Source organism: Scyliorhinus torazame, chromosome 23 (genome assembly GCF_047496885.1).
Source record: "Scyliorhinus torazame isolate Kashiwa2021f chromosome 23, sScyTor2.1, whole genome shotgun sequence".
NCBI lineage: Eukaryota > Metazoa > Chordata > Chondrichthyes > Carcharhiniformes > Scyliorhinidae > Scyliorhinus > Scyliorhinus torazame.
In genome coordinates this window covers 5,139,612-5,161,461 of record NC_092729.1, presented here as the reverse complement: position 1 = coordinate 5,161,461, position 21,850 = coordinate 5,139,612, and positions in this window count along the sequence as shown.

Genomic DNA, 21,850 nt, shown 5'->3' with positions numbered 1-21,850 from the left:
TTGGGAGGTGAGTGGAGATGCTGAGAATGGGTTTCTGCAGGTTGTGTTATTGGAAGGTGAGTGAAGATGCTGAGGATGGGTTTCTGCATGTTGTGTTATTGGAAGATTTGTGAACATGCTGAGAATGGGTTTCTGCAGGTTGTGTTATTGGGAGGTGAGTGGAGATGCTGAGGATGGGCTTCTGCAGGTTGTGTTATTGGGCGGTTAGGGAAGATGCTGAGGATGGGTTTCTGCAGGTTGTGTTATTGGGAGGTGAGTGAAGATGCTGAGGATGGGTTTCCGCAGGTTGTGTTATTGGGAGATGATTGGAGATGCTGAGGATGGGTTTCTGCAGGTTGTGTTATTGGGAGATGAGTGGAAATGCTGAGGATGGGTTTCTGCAGGTTATGTTATTGGAAGGTTAGTGAAGATGCTGAGGATGGGTTTCTGCAGGTTCTGTTATTGGAAGTTTAGTGAAGATGCTGAGGATGGGTTTCTGCAGGTTATGTTATTGGAAGGTTGGTGAAGATGCTGAGGATGGGTTTCTGCAGGTTCTGTTATTGGAAGTTTAGTGAAGATGCTGAGGATGGGTTTCTGCATGTTGTGTTATTGGGAGGTGAGTGGAGATGCAGAGGATGGTTTCTCCAGGTTGTGTTATTGGGAGGTGAGTGGAGATGCTGTGGATGGGTTTCTGCAGGTTGTGTTATTGGGAGGTGAGTGGAGATGCTGAGGATGGGTTTCTGCAGGTTTTGTTATTGGGAGGCGAGTGGAGATGCTGAGGATGGGTTTCTGCAGGTTGTGTTATTGGGAGGTGAGTGGAGATGCTGAGGATGGGTTTCTGCAGGTTTTGTTATTGGGAGGTGAGTGCAGATGATGAGCATGGGTTTCTGCAGGTTGTGTTATTGGGAGGTGAGTGGAGATGCTGAGAATGGGTTTCTGTAGGTTGTATTATTGGAAGGTGAGTGGAGATGATGAGCATGGGTTTCTGCAGGTTGTGTTATTGGGAGGTTAGTGAAGATGCTGAGGATGGGTTTCTGCAGGTTGTGATATTGGAAGGTGAGTGAAGATGCTGAGGATGGGTTTCTGCATGTTGTGTTATTGGAAGATTTGTGAACATGCTGAGAATGGGTTTCTGCAGGTTGTGTTATTGGGAGGTGAGTGGAGATGCTGAGGATGGGCTTCTGCAGGTTGTGTTATTGGGCGGTTAGGGAAGATGCTGAGGATGGGTTTCTGCAGGTTGTGTTATTGGGAGGTGAGTGAAGATGCTGAGGATGGGTTTCCGCAGGTTGTGTTATTGGGAGATGATTGGAGATGCTGAGGATGGGTTTCTGCAGGTTGTGTTATTGGGAGATGAGTGGAAATGCTGAGGATGGGTTTCTGCAGGTTGTGTTATTGGGAGGTGATTGGAGATGCTGAGAATTGGTTTCTGCAGGTTGTGTTATTGGAAGGTGAGTGAAGATGCTGAGGATGGGTTTCTGCAGGTTGTATTATTGGGAGGTGAGTGGTTATGCTGAGGATGGGTATCTGCAGGTTGTGTTATTGGGAGGTTAGGGAAGATGCTGAGAATGATTTTCTGCAGGTTGTGTTTTTGGGAGGTGAGTGAAGATGCTGAGGATGGGTTTCTGCAAGTTGTGTTCTTGGGAGGTTAGTGGAGATGCTGAGGATGGGTTTCTGCAGGTTGTGTTATTGGAAGGTGAGTGGAGATGCTGAGGATGGGTTTCTGCAGGTTGTTTTATTGGGAGGTGAGTGGAGATGCTGAGGATGGGTATCTGCATCTTGTGTTATTGGGAGGTTAGGGAAGATGCTGAGAATGATTTTCTGCAGGTTGTGTTATTGGGAGATGAGTGAAGATGCTGAGGATGGGTTTCTGCAGGTTGTGTTCTTGGGAGGTTAGTGGAGATGCTGAGGATGGGTTTCTGCAGGTTGTGTTATTGGAAGGTGAGTGGAGATGCTGAGGATGGGTTTCTACAGGTTGTGTTATTGGGAGGTGAGTGGAGATGCCGAGGATGGGTTTCTACAGGTTGTGTTGTTGGGAGGTGAGTGGAGGTGCTGAGGATGGGTTTCTGCAGGTTGTGTTATTGGAAGGTGAGTGGAGATGCTGAGGATGGGTTTCTGCAGGTTGTGTTATTGGGAGGTGAGTGGAGATGCTGAGGAGGGGTTTCTGCAGGTTGTGTTATTGGGAGGTGAGTGGAGATGATGAGGATGGGCTTCTGCAGGTTGTGTTATTGGAAGGTGAGTGGAGATGCTGAGGATGGGTTTCTGCAGGTTGTGTTATTGGGAGGTGAGTGAAGATGTTGAGAATGGGTTTCTGCAGGTTGTGTTATTGGAAGGTTAGTGAAGACGCTGAGGATGGGTTTCTGCAGGTTGTGTTATTGGAAGGTGAGTGAAGATGTTGAGAATGGGTTTCTGCAGGTTGTGTTATTGGAAGGTTAGTGGAGATGCAGAGGATGGGTTTCTGCAGGTTGTGTTCTTGGGAGGATATTAAAGATGCTGAGGATGGGTTTCTGCAGGTTGTGTTCTTGGGGGGTGAGTGATAATGCTGAGGATGGGTTTCTGCAAGTTGTGTTATTGGAAGGTGACTGGGGATGCTGAGGATGGGTTTCTGCAGCTTGTGTTATTGCGAGGTTAGTGGAGATGCTGAGGATGTGTTGCAGCAGGTTGTGTTATTGGGAGGTGAGTGGAGATGCTGAGGATGGGTTTCTGCAGGTTGTGTTATTGGAAGGTTAGTGGAGATGCAGAGGATGGGTTTCTGCTGGTTGTGTTCTTGGGAGGTGAGTGGAGATGCTGAGGATGGGTTTCTGCAGGTTGTGTTATTGGGAGGTGAGTGGAGATGCTGAGGATGGGTTTCTGCAGGTTGTGTTCTTGGGAGGTGAGTGGAGATGCAGAGGATGGGTTTCTGCAGGTTGTGTTCTTGGGAGGATATTAAAGGTGCTGAGGATGGGTTTCTGCAGGTTGTGTTCTTGGGAGGTGAGTGAAGATGTTGAGAATGGGTTTCTGCAGGTTGTGTTATTGGAAGGTGAGTGAAGATGTTGAGAATGGGTTTCTGCAGGTTGTGTTATTGGAAGGTTAGTGGAGATGCAGAGGAAGGGTTTCTGCAGGTTGTGTTCTTGGGAGGATATTAAAGGTGCTGAGGATGGGTTTCTGCAGGTTGTGTTCTTGGGAGGTGAGTGGAGATGCTGAGGATGGGTATCTGCAGGTTGTGTTATTGGGAGGTTAGGGAAGATGCTGAGAATGATTTTCTGCAGGTTGTGTTTTTGGGAGGTGAGTGAAGATGCTGAGGATGGGTTTCTGCAGGTTGTGTTCTTGGGAGGTTAGTGGAGATGCTGAGGATGGGTTTCAGCAGGTTGTGTTATTGGAAGGTGAGTGGAGATGCTGAGGATGGGTTTCTGCAGGTTGTGTTATTGGGAGGTGAGTGGAGATGCTGAGGATGGGTATCTGCAGGTTGTGTTATTGGGAGGTTAGGGAAGATGCTGAGAATGATTTTCTGCAGGTTGTGTTATTGGGAGATGAGTGAAGATGCTGAGGATGGGTTTCTGCAGGTTGTGTTCTTGGGAGATTAGTGGAGACGCTGAGGATGGGTTTCTGCAGGTTGTGTTATTGGAAGGTGAGTGGAGATGCTGAGGATGGGTTTCTACAGGTTGTGTAATTGGGAGGTGAGTGGAGATGCCGAGGATGGGTTTCTACAGGTCGTGTTATTGGGAGGTGAGTGGAGGTGCTGAGGATGGGTTTCTGCAGGTTGTGTTATTGGAAGGTGAGTGGAGATGCTGAGGATGGGTTTCTGCAGGTTGTGTTATTGGGAGGAGAGTGGAGATGCTGAGGATGGGTTTCTGCAGGTTGTGTTATTGGGAGGTGAGTGGAGATGCGGAGGATGGGTTTCTGCAGGTTGTGTTATTAGGAGGTGAGTGGAGATGCTGAGGATGGGTTTCTGCAGGTTGTGTTATTGGAAGGTGAGTGGAGATGCTGAGGATGGGTTTCTGCAGGTTGTGTTATTGGGAGGTGAGTGAAGATGCTGTGGATGGGTTTCTGCAGGTTGTGTTATTGGGAGGTGAGTGAAGATGCTGAGGATGGGTTTCTGCAGGTTGTGTTTTTGGAAGGTGAGTGAAGATGCTGAGGATGGGTTTCTGCAGGTTGTGTTATTGGGAGGTTAGTGGAGATGCTGAGGATGGGTTTCTGCAGGTTGTGTTATTGGGAGGTTAGTGGAGATGCTGAGGATGGGTTTCTGCAGGTTGTGTTATTCGAAGGTGACTGGAGATGCTGAGGATGGGTTTCTGCAGGTTGTGTTATTGGGAGGTGAGGGAAAATGCTGAGGATGGGTTTCTGCAGGTTGTGTTATTGGGAGGTGAGTGGAGATGCTGAGGATGGGTTTCTACAGGTTGTGTTATTGAGGGGTGAGTGGAGATGCTGAGGATGGGATCTGCAGGTTGTGTTATTGGGAGGTGAGTGGAGATGCTGAGGATGGGTTTCTGCAGGTTGTGTTATTGGGGGGTGAGTGGAGATGCTGAGGATGGGTTTCTGCATGTTGTGTTATTGGGAGGTGAGTGGAGATGCTGAGGATGGGTTTCTGCAGGTTGTGTTATTGGGAGGTGAGTGAAGACGCTGAGGAGGGGTTTCTGCAGGTTGTGTTATTGGGAGGTGAGTGGAGATGATGAGGATGGGTTTCTGCAGGTTGTGTTATTGGAAAGTGAGTGGAGATGCTGAGGATGGGTTTCTGCAGGTTGTGTTATTGGGAGGTGAGTGAAGATGTTGAGAATGGGTTTCTGCAGGTTGTGTTATTGGAAGGTTAGTGAAGACGCTGAGGATGGGTTTCTGCAGGTTGTGTTATTGGAAGGTGAGTGAAGATGTTGAGAATGGGTTTCTGCAGGTTGTGTTATTGGAAGGTTAGTGGAGATGCAGAGGATGGGTTTCTGCAGGTTGTGTTCTTGGGAGGATATTAAAGATGCTGAGGATGGGTTTCTGCAGATTGTGTTATTGGAAGGTGACTGGGGATGCTGAGGATGGGTTTCTGCAGCTTGTGTTATTGGGAGGTTAGTGGAGATGCTGAGGATGTGTTGCTGCAGGTTGTGTTATTGGGAGGTGAGTGGAGATGCTGCGGATGGGTTTCTGCAGGTTGTGTTATTGGAAGGTTAGTGGAGATGCAGAGGATGGGTTTCTGCAGGTTGTGTTCTTGGGAGGTGAGTGGAGATGCTGAGGATGGGTTTCTGCAGGTTGTGTTATTGGGAGGTGAGTGGAGATGCAGAGGATGGGTTTCTGCAGGTTGTGTTATTGGGGGGTGCGTGGAGATGCTGAGGATGGGTTTCTGCATGTTGTGTTATTGGGAGGTGAGTGCAGATACTGAGGATGGGTTTCTGCTGGTTGTGTTATTGGGAGGTGAGTGAAGACGCTGAGGATGGGTTTCTGCAGGTTGTGTTATTGGGAGGTGAGTGGAGATGCTGAGGAGGGGTTTCTGCAGGTTGTGTTATTGGGAGGTGAGTGGAGATGATGAGGATGGGCTTCTGCAGGTTGTGTTATTGGAAGGTGAGTGGAGATGCTGAGGATGGGTTTCTGCAGGTTGTGTTATTGGGAGGTGAGTGAAGATGTTGAGAATGGGTTTCTGCAGGTTGTGTTATTGGAAGGTTAGTGAAGACGCTGAGGATGGGTTTCTGCAGGTTGTGTTATTGGAAGGTGAGTGAAGATGTTGAGAATGGTTTTCTGCAGGTTGTGTTATTGGAAGGTTAGTGGAGATGCAGAGGATGGGTTTCTGCAGGTTGTGTTCTTGGGAGGATATTAAAGATGCTGAGGATGGGTTTCTGCAGGTTGTGTTATTGGGGGGTGAGTGATGATGCTGAGGATGGGTTTCTGCAAGTTGTGTTATTGGAAGGTGACTGGGGATGCTGAGGATGGGTTTCTGCAGCTTGTGTTATTGCGAGGTTAGTGGAGATGCTGAGGATGTGTTGCTGCAGGTTGTGTTATTGGGAGGTGAGTGGTGATGCTGAGGATGGGTTTCTGCAGGTTGTGTTATTGGGAGGTTAGTGGAGATGCTGAGGATGGGTTTCTGCAGGTTGTGTTATTGGGAGGTTAGTGGAGATGCTGAGGATGGGTTTCTGCAGGTTGTGTTATTCGAAGGTGACTGGAGATGCTGAGGATGGGTTTCTGCAGGTTGTGTTATTGGGAGGTGAGGGAAAATGCTGAGGATGGGTTTCTGCAGGTTGTGTTATTGGGAGGTGAGTGGAGATGCTGAGGATGGGTTTCTACAGGTTGTGTTATTGAGGGGTGAGTGGAGATGCTGAGGATGGGATCTGCAGGTTGTGTTATTGGGAGGTGAGTGGAGATGCTGAGGATGGGTTTCTGCAGGTTGTGTTATTGGGGGGTGAGTGGAGATGCTGAGGATGGGTTTCTGCATGTTGTGTTATTGGGAGGTGAGTGGAGATGCTGAGGATGGGTTTCTGCAGGTTGTGTTATTGGGAGGTGAGTGAAGACGCTGAGGAGGGGTTTCTGCAGGTTGTGTTATTGGGAGGTGAGTGGAGATGATGAGGATGGGTTTCTGCAGGTTGTGTTATTGGAAAGTGAGTGGAGATGCTGAGGATGGGTTTCTGCAGGTTGTGTTATTGGGAGGTGAGTGAAGATGTTGAGAATGGGTTTCTGCAGGTTGTGTTATTGGAAGGTTAGTGAAGACGCTGAGGATGGGTTTCTGCAGGTTGTGTTATTGGAAGGTGAGTGAAGATGTTGAGAATGGGTTTCTGCAGGTTGTGTTATTGGAAGGTTAGTGGAGATGCAGATGATGGGTTTCTGCAGGTTGTGTTCTTGGGAGGATATTAAAGATGCTGAGGATGGGTTTCTGCAGGTTGTGTTATTGGGGGGTGAGTGAAGATGCTGAGGATGGGTTTCTGCAGATTGTGTTATTGGAAGGTGACTGGGGATGCTGAGGATGGGTTTCTGCAACTTGTGTTATTGGGAGGTTAGTGGAGATGCTGAGGATGTGTTGCTGCAGGTTGTGTTATTGGGAGGTGAGTGGAGATGCTGCGGATGGGTTTCTGCAGGTTGTGTTATTGGAAGGTTAGTGGAGATGCAGAGGATGGGTTTCTGCAGGTTGTGTTCTTGGGAGGTGAGTGGAGATGCTGAGGATGGGTTTCTGCAGGTTGTGTTATTGGGAGGTGAGTGGAGATGCAGAGGATGGGTTTCTGCAGGTTGTGTTATTGGGGGGTGCGTGGAGATGCTGAGGATGGGTTTCTGCATGTTGTGTTATTGGGAGGTGAGTGCAGATACTGAGGATGGGTTTCTGCTGGTTGTGTTATTGGGAGGTGAGTGAAGACGCTGAGGATGGGTTTCTGCAGGTTGTGTTATTGGGAGGTGAGTGGAGATGCTGAGGAGGGGTTTCTGCAGGTTGTGTTATTGGGAGGTGAGTGGAGATGATGAGGATGGTCTTCTGCAGGTTGTGTTATTGGAAGGTGAGTGGAGATGCTGAGGATGGGTTTCTGCAGGTTGTGTTATTGGGAGGTGAGTGAAGATGTTGAGAATGGGTTTCTGCAGGTTGTGTTATTGGAAGGTTAGTGAAGACGCTGAGGATGGGTTTCTGCAGGTTGTGTTATTGGAAGGTGAGTGAAGATGTTGAGAATGGGTTTCTGCAGGTTGTGTTATTGGAAGGTTAGTGAAGATGTTGAGAATGGGTTTCTGCAGGTTGTGTTATTGGAAGGTGAGTGAAGATGTTGAGAATGGGTTTCTGCAGGTTGTGTTATTGGAAGGTTAGTGGAGATGCAGAGGATGGGTTTCTGCAGGTTGTGTTCTTGGGAGGATATTAAAGATGCTGAGGATGGGTTTCTGCAGGTTGTGTTATTGGGGGGTGAGTGATGATGCTGAGGATGGGTTTCTGCAAGTTGTGTTATTGGAAGGTGACTGGGGATGCTGAGGATGGGTTTCTGCAGCTTGTGTTATTGCGAGGTTAGTGGAGATGCTGAGGATGTGTTGCTGCAGGTTGTGTTATTGGGAGGTGAGTGGTGATGCTGAGGATGGGTTTCTGCAGGTTGTGTTATTGGAAGGTTAGTGGAGATGCAGAGGATGGGTTTCTGCTGGTTGTGTCCTTGGGAGGTGAGTGGAGATGCTGAGGATGGGTTTCTGCAGGTTGTGTTATTGGGAGGTGAGTGGAGATGCTGAGGATGGGTTTCTGCAGGTTGTGTTCTTGGGAGGTGAGTGGAGATGCAGAGGATGGGTTTCTGCAGGTTGTGTTCTTGGGAGGATATTAAAGGTGCTGAGGATGGGTTTCTGCAGGTTGTGTTCTTGGGAGGTGAGTGAAGATGTTGAGAATGGGTTTCTGCAGGTTGTGTTATTGGAAGGTTAGTGAAGACGCTGAGGATGGGTTTCTGCAGGTTGTGTTATTGGAAGGTGAGTGAAGATGTTGAGAATGGGTTTCTGCAGGTTGTGTTATTGGAAGGTTAGTGGAGATGCAGAGGATGGGTTTCTGCAGGTTGTGTTCTTGGGAGGATATTAAAGGTGCTGAGGATGGGTTTCTGCAGGTTGTGTTCTTGGGAGGTGAGTGGAGATGCTGAGGATGGGTTTCTGCAGGTTGTGTTATTGGAAGGTGAGTGAAGATGTTGAGAATGGGTTTCTGCAGGTTGTGTTATTGGAAGGTTAGTGGAGATGCAGAGGATGGGTTTCTGCAGGTTGTGTTCTTGGGAGGATATTAAAGATGCTGAGGATGGGTTTCTGCAGGTTGTGTTATTGGGGGGTGAGTGAAGATGCTGAGGATGGGTTTCTGCAGATTGTGTTATTGGAAGGTGACTGGGGATGCTGAGGATGGGTTTCTGCAGCTTGTGTTATTGGGAGGTTAGTGGAGATGCTGAGGATGTGTTGCTGCAGGTTGTGTTATTGGGAGGTGAGTGGAGATGCTGCGGATGGGTTTCTGCAGGTTGTGTTATTGGAAGGTTAGTGGAGATGCAGAGGATGGGTTTCTGCAGGTTGTGTTCTTGGGAGGTGAGTGGAGATGCTGAGGATGGGTTTCTGCAGGTTGTGTTATTGGGAGGTGAGTGGAGATGCAGAGGATGGGTTTCTGCAGGTTGTGTTATTGGGGGGTGCGTGGAGATGCTGAGGATGGGTTTCTGCATGTTGTGTTATTGGGAGGTGAGTGGAGATACTGAGGATGGGTTTCTGCTGTTTGTGTTATTGGGAGGTGAGTGAAGACGCTGAGGATGGGTTTCTGCAGGTTGTGTTATTGGGAGGTGAGTGGAGATGCTGAGGAGGGGTTTCTGCAGGTTGTGTTATTGGGAGGTGAGTGGAGATGATGAGGATGGGCTTCTGCAGGTTGTGTTATTGGAAGGTGAGTGGAGATGCTGAGGATGGGTTTCTGCAGGTTGTGTTATTGGGAGGTGAGTGAAGATGTTGAGAATGGGTTTCTGCAGGTTGTGTTATTGGAAGGTTAGTGAAGACGCTGAGGATGGGTTTCTGCAGGTTGTGTTATTGGAAGGTGAGTGAAGATGTTGAGAATGGGTTTCTGCAGGTTGTGTTATTGGAAGGTTAGTGGAGATGCAGAGGATGGGTTTCTGCAGGTTGTGTTCTTGGGAGGATATTAAAGATGCTGAGGATTGGTTTCTGAAGGTTGTGTTATTGGGGGGTGAGTGATGATGCTGAGGATGGGTTTCTGCAAGTTGTGTTATTGGAAGGTGACTGGGGATGCTGAGGATGGGTTTCTGCAGCTTGTGTTATTGCGAGGTTAGTGGAGATGCTGAGGATGTGTTGCTGCAGGTTGTGTTATTGGGAGGTGAGTGGTGATGCTGAGGATGGGTTTCTGCAGGTTGTGTTATTGGAAGGTTAGTGGAGATGCTGAGGATGGGTTTCTGCAGGTTGTTTTATTGGGAGGTGAGTGGAGATGCTGAGGATGGGTATCTGCAGCTTGTGTTATTGGGAGGTTAGGGAAGATGCTGAGAATGATTTTCTGCAGGTTGTGTTATTGGGAGATGAGTGAAGATGCTGAGGATGGGTTTCTGCAGGTTGTGTTCTTGGGAGGTTAGTGGAGATGCTGAGGATGGGTTTCTGCAGGTTGTGTTATTGGAAGGTGAGTGGAGATGCTGAGGATGGGTTTCTACAGGTTGTGTTATTGGGAGGTGAGTGGAGATGCCGAGGATGGGTTTCTACAGGTTGTGTTATTGGGAGGTGAGTGGAGGTGCTGAGGATGGGTTTCTGCAGGTTGTGTTATTGGAAGGTGAGTGGAGATGCTGAGGATGGGTTTCTGCAGGTTGTGTTATTGGGAGGTGAGTGGAGATGCTGAGGAGGGGTTTCTGCAGGTTGTGTTATTGGGAGGTGAGTGGAGATGATGAGGATGGGCTTCTGCAGGTTGTGTTATTGGAAGGTGAGTGGAGATGCTGAGGATGGGTTTCTGCAGGTTGTGTTATTGGGAGGTGAGTGAAGATGTTGAGAATGGGTTTCTGCAGGTTGTGTTATTGGAAGGTTAGTGAAGACGCTGAGGGTGGGTTTCTGCAGGTTGTGTTATTGGAAGGTGAGTGAAGATGTTGAGAATGGGTTTCCCGCAGGTTGTGTTATTGGAAGGTTAGTGGAGATGCAGAGGATGGGTTTCTGCAGGTTGTGTTCTTGGGAGGATATTAAAGATGCTGAGGATGGGTTTCTGCAGGTTGTGTTATTGGGGGGTGAGTGATGATGCTGAGGATGGGTTTCTGCAAGTTGTGTTATTGGAAGGTGACTGGGGATGCTGAGGATGGGTTTCTGCAGCTTGTGTTATTGCGAGGTTAGTGGAGATGCTGAGGATGTGTTGCAGCAGGTTGTGTTATTGGGAGGTGAGTGGAGATGCTGAGGATGGGTTTCTGCAGGTTGTGTTATTGGAAGGTTAGTGGAGATGCAGAGGATGGGTTTCTGCTGGTTGTGTTCTTGGGAGGTGAGTGGAGATGCTGAGGATGGGTTTCTGCAGGTTGAGTTATTGGGAGGTGAGTGGAGATGCTGAGGATGGGTTTCTGCAGGTTGTGTTCTTGGGAGGTGAGTGGAGATGCAGAGGATGGGTTTCTGCAGGTTGTGTTATTGGAAGGTGAGTGGAGATGCAGAGGAAGGGTTTCTGCAGGTTGTGTTCTTGGGAGGATATTAAAGGTGCTGAGGATGGGTTTCTGCAGGTTGTGTTCTTGGGAGGTGAGTGGAGATGCTGAGGATGGGTATCTGCAGGTTGTGTTATTGGGAGGTTAGGGAAGATGCTGAGAATGGTTTTCTGCAGGTTGTGTTTTTGGGAGGTGAGTGAAGATGCTGAGGATGGGTTTCTGCAGGTTGTGTTCTTGGGAGGTTAGTGGAGATGCTGAGGATGGGTTTCAGCAGGTTGTGTTATTGGAAGGTGAGTGGAGATGCTGAGGATGGGTTTCTGCAGGTTGTGTTATTGGGAGGTGAGTGGAGATGCTGAGGATGGGTATCTGCAGGTTATGTTATTGGGATGTTAGGGAAGATGCTGAGAATGATTTTCTGCAGGTTGTGTTATTGGGAGATGAGTGAAGATGCTGAGGATGGGTTTCTGCAGGTTGTGTTCTTGGGAGATTAGTGGAGATGCTGAGGATGGGTTTCTGCAGGTTGTGTTATTGGAAGGTGAGTGGAGATGCTGAGGATGGGTTTCTACAGGTTGTGTAATTGGGAGGTGAGTGGAGATGCCGAGGATGGGTTTCTACAGGTTGTGTTATTGGGAGGTGAGTGGAGGTGCTGAGGATGGGTTTCTGCAGGTTGTGTTATTGGAAGGTGAGTGGAGATGCTGAGGATTGGTTTCTGCAGGTTGTGTTATTGGGAGGAGAGTGGAGATGCTGAGGATGGGTTTCTGCAGGTTGTGTTATTGGGAGGTGAGTGGAGATGCTGAGGATGGGTTTCTGCAGGTTGTGTTATTGGGAGGTGAGTGGAGATGCTGAGGATGGGTTTCTGCAATTTGTGTTATTGGAAGGTGAGTGGAGATGCTGAGGATGGGTTTCTGCAGGTTGTGTTATTGGGAGGTGAGTGAAGATGCTGTGGATGGGTTTCTGCAGGTTGTGTTATTGGGAGGTGAGTGAAGATGTTGAGGATGGGTTTCTGCAGGTTGTGTTTTTGGAAGGTGAGTGAAGATGCTGAGGATGGGTTTCTGCAGGTTGTGTTATTGGGAGGTTAGTGGAGATGCTGAGGATGGGTTTCTGCAGGTTGTGTTATTGGGAGGTTAGTGGAGATGCTGAGGATGGGTTTCTGCAGGTTGTGTTATTGGAAGGTGACTGGAGATGCTGAGGATGGGTTTCTGCAGGTTGTGTTATTGGGAGGTGAGGGAAAATGCTGAGGATGGGTTTCTGCAGGTTGTGTTATTGGGAGGTGAGTGGAGATGCTGAGGATGGGTTTCTACAGGTTGTGTTATTGAGGGGTGAGTGGAGATGCTGAGGATGGGTTTCTGCAGGTTGTGTTATTGGGAGGTGAGTGGAGATGCTGAGGATGGGTTTCTGCAGGTTGTGTTATTGGGGGGTGAGTGGAGATGCTGAGGATGGGTTTCTGCATGTTGTGTTATTGGGAGGTGAGTGGAGATGCTGAGGATGGGTTTCTGCAGGTTGTGTTATTGGGAGGTGAGTGAAGACGCTGAGGAGGGGTTTCTGCAGGTTGTGTTATTGGGAGGTGAGTGGAGATGATGAGGATGGGTTTCTGCAGGTTGTGTTATTGGAAAGTGAGTGGAGATGCTGAGGATGGGTTTCTGCAGGTTGTGTTATTGGAAGGTTAGTGAAGACGCTGAGGATGGGTTTCTGCAGGTTGTGTTATTGGAAGGTGAGTGAAGATGTTGAGAATGGGTTTCTGCAGGTTGTGTTATTGGAAGGTTAGTGGAGATGCAGAGGATGGGTTTCTGCAGGTTGTGTTCTTGGGAGGATATTAAAGATGCTGAGGATGGGTTTCTGCAGGTTGTGTTATTGGGGGGTGAGTGAAGATGCTGAGGATGGGTTTCTGCAGATTGTGTTATTGGAAGGTGACTGGGGATGCTGAGGATGGGTTTCTGCAGCTTGTGTTATTGGGAGGTTAGTGGAGATGCTGAGGATGTGTTGCTGCAGGTTGTGTTATTGGGAGGTGAGTGGAGATGCTGCGGATGGGTTTCTGCAGGTTGTGTTATTGGAAGGTTAGTAGAGATGCAGAGGATGGGTTTCTGCAGGTTGTGTTCTTGGGAGGTGAGTGGAGATGCTGAGGATGGGTTTCTGCAGGTTGTGTTATTGGGAGGTGAGTGGAGATGCAGAGGATGGGTTTCTGCAGGTTGTGTTATTGGGGGGTGCGTGGAGATGCTGAGGATGGGTTTCTGCATGTTGTGTTATTGGGAGGTGAGTGGAGATACTGAGGATGGGTTTCTGCTGGTTGTGTTATTGGGAGGTGAGTGAAGACGCTGAGGATGGGTTTCTGCAGGTTGTGTTATTGGGAGGTGAGTGGAGATGCTGAGGAGGGGTTTCTGCAGGTTGTGTTATTGGGAGGTGAGTGGAGATGATGAGGATGGGCTTCTGCAGGTTGTGTTATTGGAAGGTGAGTGGAGATGCTGAGGATGGGTTTCTGCAGGTTGTGTTATTGGGAGGTGAGTGAAGATGTTGAGAATGGGTTTCTGCAGGTTGTGTTATTGGAAGGTTAGTGAAGACGCTGAGGATGGGTTTCTGCAGGTTGTGTTATTGGAAGGTGAGTGAAGATGTTGAGAATGGGTTTCTGCAGGTTGTGTTATTGGAAGGTTAGTGGAGATGCAGAGGATGGGTTTCTGCAGGTTGTGTTCTTGGGAGGATATTAAAGATGCTGAGGATGGGTTTCTGCAGGTTGTGTTATTGGGGGGTGAGTGATGATGCTGAGGATGGGTTTCTGCAAGTTGTGTTATTGGAAGGTGACTGGGGATGCTGAGGATGGGTTTCTGCAGCTTGTGTTATTGCGAGGTTAGTGGAGATGCTGAGGATGTGTTGCTGCAGGTTGTGTTATTGGGAGGTGAGTGGTGATGCTGAGGATGGGTTTCTGCAGGTTGTGTTATTGGAAGGTTAGTGGAGATGCAGAGGATGGGTTTCTGCTGGTTGTGTCCTTGGGAGGTGAGTGGAGATGCTGAGGATGGGTTTCTGCAGGTTGTGTTATTGGGAGGTGAGTGGAGATGCTGAGGATGGGTTTCTGCAGGTTGTGTTCTTTGGAGGTGAGTGGAGATGCTGAGGATGGGTTTCTGCAGGGTGTGTTATTGGAAGGTTAGTGGAGATGCAGAGGATGGGTTTCTGCAGGTTGTGTTCTTGGGAGGATATTAAAGGTGCTGAGGATGGGTTTCTGCAGGTTGTGTTCTTGGGAGGTGAGTGAAGATGTTGAGAATGGGTTTCTGCAGGTTGTGTTATTGGAAGGTTAGTGAAGACGCTGAGGATGGGTTTCTGCAGGTTGTGTTATTGGAAGGTGAGTGAAGATGTTGAGAATGGGTTTCTGCAGGTTGTGTTCTTGGGAGGATATTAAAGGTGCTGAGGATGGGTTTCTGCAGGTTGTGTTATTGGGAGGTGAGTGAAGATGTTGAGAATGGGTTTCTGCAGGTTGTGTTATTGGAAGGTTAGTGGAGATGCAGAGGATGGGTTTCTGCAGGTTGTGTTCTTGGGAGGATATTAAAGATGCTGAGGATGGGTTTCTGCAGGTTGTGTTATTGGGGGGTGAGTGAAGATGCTGAGGATGGGTTTCTGCAGGTTGTGTTATTGGAAGGTGAGTGAAGATGTTGAGAATGGGTTTCTGCAGGTTGTGTTATTGGAAGGTTAGTGGAGATGCAGAGGATGGGTTTCTGCAGGTTGTGTTCTTGGGAGGATATTAAAGATGCTGAGGATGGGTTTCTGCAGGTTGTGTTATTGGGGGGTGAGTGAAGATGCTGAGGATGGGTTTCTGCAGATTGTGTTATTGGAAGGTGACTGGGGATGCTGAGGATGGGTTTCTGCAGGTTGTGTTCTTGGGAGGTGAGTGGAGATGCAGAGGATGGGTTTCTGCAGGTTGTGTTCTTGGGAGGATATTAAAGGTGCTGAGGATGGGTTTTTGCAGGTTGTGTTCTTGGGAGGTGAGTGAAGATGTTGAGAATGGGTTTCTGCAGGTTGTGTTATTGGAAGGTTAGTGAAGACGCTGAGGATAGGTTTCTGCAGGTTGTGTTATTGGAAGGTGAGTGAAGATGTTGAGAATGGGTTTCTGCAGGTTGTGTTATTGGAAGGTTAGTGGAGATGCAGAGGATGGGTTTCTGCAGGTTGTGTTCTTGGGAGGATATTAAAGGTGCTGAGGATGGGTTTCTGCAGGTTGTGTTCTTGGGAGGTGAGTGGAGATGCTGAGGATGGGTATCTGCAGGTTGTGTTATTGGGAGGTTAGGGAAGATGCTGAGAATGATTTTCTGCAGGTTGTGTTTTTGGGAGGTGAGTGAAGATGCTGAGGATGGGTTTCTGCAGGTTGTGTTCTTGGGAGGTTAGTGGAGATGCTGAGGATGGGTTTCAGCAGGTTGTGTTATTGGAAGGTGAGTGGAGATGCTGAGGATGGGTTTCTGCAGGTTGTGTTATTGGGAGGTGAGTGGAGATGCTGAGGATGGGTATCTGCAGGTTGTGTTATTGGGAGGTTAGGGAAGATGCTGAGAATGATTTTCTGCAGGTTTTGTTATTGGGAGATGAGTGAAGATGCTGAGGATGGGTTTCTGCAGGTTGTGTTCTTGGGAGATTAGTGGAGATGCTGAGGATGGGTTTCTGCAGGTTGTGTTATTGGAAGGTGAGTGGAGATGCTGAGGATGGGTTTCTACAGGTTGTGTAATTGGGAGGTGAGTGGAGATGCCGAGGATGGGTTTCTACAGGTTGTGTTATTGGGAGGTGAGTGGAGGTGCTGAGGATGGGTTTCTGCAGGTTGTGTTATTGGAAGGTGAGTGGAGATGCTGAGGATGGGTTTCTGCAGGTTGTGTTATTGGGAGGAGAGTGGAGATGCTGAGGATGGGTTTCCGCAGGTTGTGTTATTGGGAGGTGAGTGGAGATGCTGAGGATGGGTTTCTGCAGGTTGTGTTATTGGGAGGTGAGTGGAGATGCTGAGGATGGGTTTCTGCAGGTTGTGTTATTGGGAGGTGAGTGGAGATGCTGAGGATGGGTTTCTGCAGGTTGTGTTATTGGGAGGTGAGTGAAGATGCTGTGGATGGGTTTCTGCAGGTTGTGTTATTGGGAGGTGAGTGAAGATGCTGAGGATGGGTTTCTGCAGGTTGTGTTTTTGGAAGGTGAGTGAAGATGCTGAGGATGGGTTTCTGCAGGTTTTGTTATTGGGAGGTTAGTGGAGATGCTGAGGATGGGTTTCTGCAGGTTGTGTTATTGGGAGGTTAGTGGAGATGCTGAGGATGGGTTTCTGCAGGTTGTGTTATTGGGAGGTGAGGGAAAATGCTGAGGATGGGTTTCTGCAGGTTGTGTTATTGGGAGGTGAGTGGAGATGCTGAGGATGGGTTTCTACAGGTTGTGTTATTGGGGGGTGAGTGGAGATGCTGAGGATGGGTTTCTGCAGGTTGTGTTATTGGGAGGTGAGTGGAGATGCTGAGGATGGGTTTCTGCAGGTTGTGTTATTGGGGGGTGAGTGGAGATGCTGAGGATGGGTTTCTGCATGTTGTGTTATTGGGAGGTGAGTGGAGATGCTGAGGATGGGTTTCTGCAGGTTGTGTTATTGGGAGGTGACTGAAGACGCTGAGGAGGGGTTTCTGCAGGTTGTGTTATTGGGAGGTGAGTGGAGATGATGAGGATGGGTTTCTGCAGGTTGTGTTATTGGAAGGTGAGTGGAGATGCTGAGGATGGGTTTCTGCAGGTTGTGTTATTGGGAGGTGAGTGAAGATGTTGAGAATGGGTTTCTGCAGGTTGTGTTATTGGAAGGTTAGTGGAGATGCAGAGGATGGGTTTCTGCAGGTTGTGTTCTTGGGAGGATATTAAAGGTGCTGAGGATGGGTTTCTGCAGGTTGTGTTCTTGGGAGGTGAGTGGAGATGCTGAGGATGGGTTTCTGCAGGTTGTGTTATTGGAAGGTGAGTGAAGATGTTGAGAATGGGTTTCTGCAGGTTGTGTTATTGGAAGGTTAGTGGAGATGCAGAGGATGGGTTTCTGCAGGTTGTGTTCTTGGGAGGATATTAAAGATGCTGAGGATGGGTTTCTGCAGGTTGTGTTATTATGGGGTGAGTGAAGATGCTGAGGATGGGTTTCTGCAGATTGTGTTATTGGAAGGTGACTGGGGATGCTGAGGATGGGTTTCTGCAGGTTGTGTTCTTGGGAGGTGAGTGGAGATGCAGAGGATGGGTTTCTGCAGGTTGTGTTCTTGGGAGGATATTAAAGGTGCTGAGGATGGGTTTTTGCAGGTTGTGTTCTTGGGAGGTGAGTGAAGATGTTGAGAATGGGTTTCTGCAGGTTGTGTTATTGGAAGGTTAGTGAAGACGCTGAGGATAGGTTTCTGCAGGTTGTGTTATTGGAAGGTGAGTGAAGATGTTGAGAATGGGTTTCTGCAGGTTGTGTTATTGGAAGGTTAGTGGAGATGCAGAGGATGGGTTTCTGCAGGTTGTGTTCTTGGGAGGATATTAAAGGTGCTGAGGATGGGTTTCTGCAGGTTGTGTTCTTGGGAGGTGAGTGGAGATGCTGAGGATGGGTATCTGCAGGTTGTGTTATTGGGAGGTTAGGGAAGATGCTGAGAATGATTTTCTGCAGGTTGTGTTTTTGGGAGGTGAGTGAAGATGCTGAGGATGGGTTTCTGCAGGTTGTGTTCTTGGGAGGTTAGTGGAGATGCTGAGGATGGGTTTCAGCAGGTTGTGTTATTGGAAGGTGAGTGGAGATGCTGAGGATGGGTTTCTGCAGGTTGTGTTATTGGGAGGTGAGTGGAGATGCTGAGGATGGGTATCTGCAGGTTGTGTTATTGGGAGGTTAGGGAAGATGCTGAGAATGATTTTCTGCAGGTTTTGTTATTGGGAGATGAGTGAAGATGCTGAGGATGGGTTTCTGCAGGTTGTGTTCTTGGGAGATTAGTGGAGATGCTGAGGATGGGTTTCTGCAGGTTGTGTTATTGGAAGGTGAGTGGAGATGCTGAGGATGGGTTTCTACAGGTTGTGTAATTGGGAGGTGAGTGGAGATGCCGAGGATGGGTTTCTACAGGTTGTGTTATTGGGAGGTGAGTGGAGGTGCTGAGGATGAGTTTCTGCAGGTTGTGTTATTGGAAGGTGAGTGGAGATGCTGAGGATGGGTTTCTGCAGGTTGTGTTATTGGGAGGAGAGTGGAGATGCTGAGGATGGGTTTCCGCAGGTTGTGTTATTGGGAGGTGAGTGGAGATGCTGAGGATGGGTTTCTGCAGGTTGTGTTATTGGGAGGTGAGTGGAGATGCTGAGGATGGGTTTCTGCAGGTTGTGTTATTGGAAGGTGAGTGGAGATGCTGAGGATGGGTTTCTGCAGGTTGTGTTATTGGGAGGTGAGTGAAGATGCTGTGGATGGGTTTCTGCAGGTTGTGTTATTGGGAGGTGAGTGAAGATGCTGAGGATGGGTTTCTGCAGGTTGTGTTTTTGGAAGGTGAGTGAAGATGCTGAGGATGGGTTTCTGCAGGTTTTGTTATTGGGAGGTTAGTGGAGATGCTGAGGATGGGTTTCTGCAGGTTGTGTTATTGGGAGGTTAGTGGAGATGCTGAGGATGGGTTTCTGCAGGTTGTGTTATTGGAAGGTGACTGGAGATGCTGAGGATGGGTTTCTGCAGGTTGTGTTATTGGGAGGTGAGGGAAAATGCTGAGGATGGGTTTCTGCAGGTTGTGTTATTGGGAGGTGAGTGGAGATGCTGAGGATGGGTTTCTACAGGTTGTGTTATTGGGGGGTGAGTGGAGATGCTGAGGATGGGTTTCTGCAGGTTGTGTTATTGGGAGGTGAGTGGAGATGCTGAGGATGGGTTTCTGCAGGTTGTGTTATTGGGGGGTGAGTGGAGATGCTGAGGATGGGTTTCTGCATGTTGTGTTATTGGGAGGTGAGTGGAGATGCTGAGGATGGGTTTCTGCAGGTTGTGTTATTGGGAGGTGAGTGAAGACGCTGAGGAGGGGTTTCTGCAGGTTGTGTTATTGGGAGGTGAGTGGAGATGATGAGGATGGGTTTCTGCAGGTTGTGTTATTGGAAGGTGAGTGGAGATGCTGAGGATGGGTTTCTGCAGGTTGTGTTATTGGGAGGTGAGTGAAGATGTTGAGAATGGGTTTCTGCAGGTTGTGTTATTGGAAGGTTAGTGAAGACGCTGAGGGTGGGTTTCTGCAGGTTGTGTTATTGGAAGGTGAGTGAAGATGTTGAGAATGGGTTTCTGCAGGTTGTGTTATTGGAAGGTTAGTGGAGATGCAGAGGATGGGTTTCTGCAGGTTGTGTTCTTGGGAGGATATTAAAGATGCTGAGGATGGGTTTCTGCAGGTTGTGTTATTGGGGGGTGAGTGAAGATGCTGAGGATGGGTTTCTGCAGATTGTGTTATTGGAAGGTGACTGGGGATGCTGAGGATGGGTTTCTGCAGCTTGTGTTATTGGGAGGTTAGTGGAGATGCTGAGGATGTGTTGCTGCAGGTTGTGTTATTGGGAGGTGAGTGGAGATGCTGCGGATGGGTTTCTGCAGGTTGTGTTATTGGAAGGTTAGTGGAGATGCAGAGGATGGGTTTCTGCAGGTTGTGTTCTTGGGAGGTGAGTGGAGATGCTGAGGATGGGTTTCTGCAGGTTGTGTTATTGGGAGGTGAGTGGAGATGCAGAGGATGGGTTTCTGCAGGTTGTGTTATTGGGGGGTGCGTGGAGATGCTGAGGATGGGTTTCTGCATGTTGTGTTATTGGGAGGTGAGTGGAGATACTGAGGATGGGTTTCTGCAGGTTGTGTTATTGGGAGGTGAGTGAAGACGCTGAGGAGGGGTTTCTGCAGGTTGTGTTATTGGGAGGTGAGTGGAGATGATGAGGATGGGTTTCTGCAGGTTGTGTTATTGGAAGGTGAGTGGAGATGCTGAGGATGGGTTTCTGCAGGTTGTGTTATTGGGAGTTGAGTGAAGATGTTGAGAATGGGTTTCTGCAGGTTGTGTTATTGGAAGGTTAGTGAAGACGCTGAGGATGGGTTTCTGCAGGTTGTGTTATTGGAAGGTGAGTGAAGATGTTGAGAATGGGTTTCTGCAGGTTGTGTTATTGGAAGGTTAGTGGAGATGCAGAGGATGGGTTTCTGCAGGTTGTGTTCTTGGGAGGAGATTAAAGATGCTGAGGATGGGTTTCTGCAGGTTGTGTTATTGGGGGGTGAGTGAAGATGCTGAGGATGGGTTTCTGCAGATTGTGTTATTGGAAGGTGACTGGGGATGCTGAGGATGGGTTTCTGCAGCTTGTGTTATTGGGAGGTTAGTGGAGATGCTGAGGATGTGTTGCTGCAGGTTGTGTTATTGGGAGGTGAGTGAAGATGCTGAGGATGGGTTTCTGCAGGTTGTGTTTTTGGAAGGTGAGTGAAGATGCTGAGGATGGGTTTCTGCAGGTTGTGTTATTGGGAGGTTAGTGGAGATGCTGAGGATGGGTTTCTGCAGGTTGTGTTATTGGGAGGTTAGTGGAGATGCTGAGGATGGGTTTCTGCAGGTTGTGTTATTGGAAGGTGACTGGAGATGCTGAGGATGGGTTTCTGCAGGTTGTGTTATTGGGAAGTGAGGGAAAATGCTGAGGATGGGTTTCTGCAGGTTGTGTTATTGGGAGGTGAGTGGAGATGCTGAGGATGGGTTTCTACAGGTTGTGTTATTGGGGGTGAGTGGAGATGCTGAGGATGGATTTCTGCAGGTTGTGTTATTGGGAGGTGACTGGGGATGCTGAGGATGGGTTTCTGCAGCTTGTGTTATTGGAAGGTTAGTGGAGATGCAGAGGATGGGTTTCTGCAGGTTGTGTTCTTGGGAGGTGAGTGGAGATGCTGAGGATGGGTTTCTGCAGGTTGTGTTATTGGGAGGTGAGTGGAGATGCAGAGGATGGGTTTCTGCAGGTTGTGTTCTTGGGAGGTGAGGGGAGATGCAGAGGATGGGTTTCTGCAGGTTCTGTACTTGGGAGGATATTAAAGGTGCTGAGGATGGGTTTCTGCAGGTTGTGTTCTTGGGAGGTGAGTGAAGATGTTGAGAATGGGTTTCTGCAGGTTGTGTTATTGGAAGGTTAGTGAAGACGCTGAGGATGGGTTTCTGCAGGTTGTGTTATTGGAAGGTGAGTGAAGATGTTGAGAATGGGTTTCTGCAGGTTGTGTTATTGGAAGGTTAGTGGAGATGCAGAGGATGGGTTTCTGCAGGTTGTGTTCTTGGGAGGATATTAAAGGTGCTGAGGATGGGTTTCTGCAGGTTGTGTTCTTGGGAGGTGAGTGGAGATGCTGAGGATGGGTTTCTGCAGGGTGTGTTCTTGGGAGGATATTACAGGTGCTGAGGATGGGTTTCTGCAGGTTGTGTTCTTGGGAGGTGAGTGGAGATGCTGAGGATGGGTTTCTGCAGGTTGTGTTCGTGGGAGGTGAGTGAAGATGCTGAGGATGGGTTTCAGCAGGTTGTGTTATTGGGAGGTTAGTGAAGATGCTGAGGATGTGTTTCTGCAGGTTGTGTTATTGGAAGGTGAGTGAAGATGCTGAGGATGGGTTTCTGCAGGATGTGTTATTCGAAGGTTAGTGAAGATGCTGAGAATGGGTTTCTGCAGGTTGTGTTATTGGGAGGTTAGTGGAGATGCTGAGGATGGCTTTCTGCAGGTTATGTTATTGGGAGGTGAGTGGAGATGCTGAGGATTGGTTTCTGCAGGTTGTGTTATTGGGAGGTTAGTGAAGATGCTGAGGATGTGTTTCTGCAGGTTGTGTTATTGGGAGGTGAGTGGAGATGCAGAGGATGTGTTTCTGCAGGTTGTGTTATTGGGAGGTGAGTGAAGATGCTGAGGATGATTTTCTGCAGGTTGTGTTATTGGAAGGTTAGTGAAGACGCTGAGGATGGGTTTCTGCAGGTTGTGTT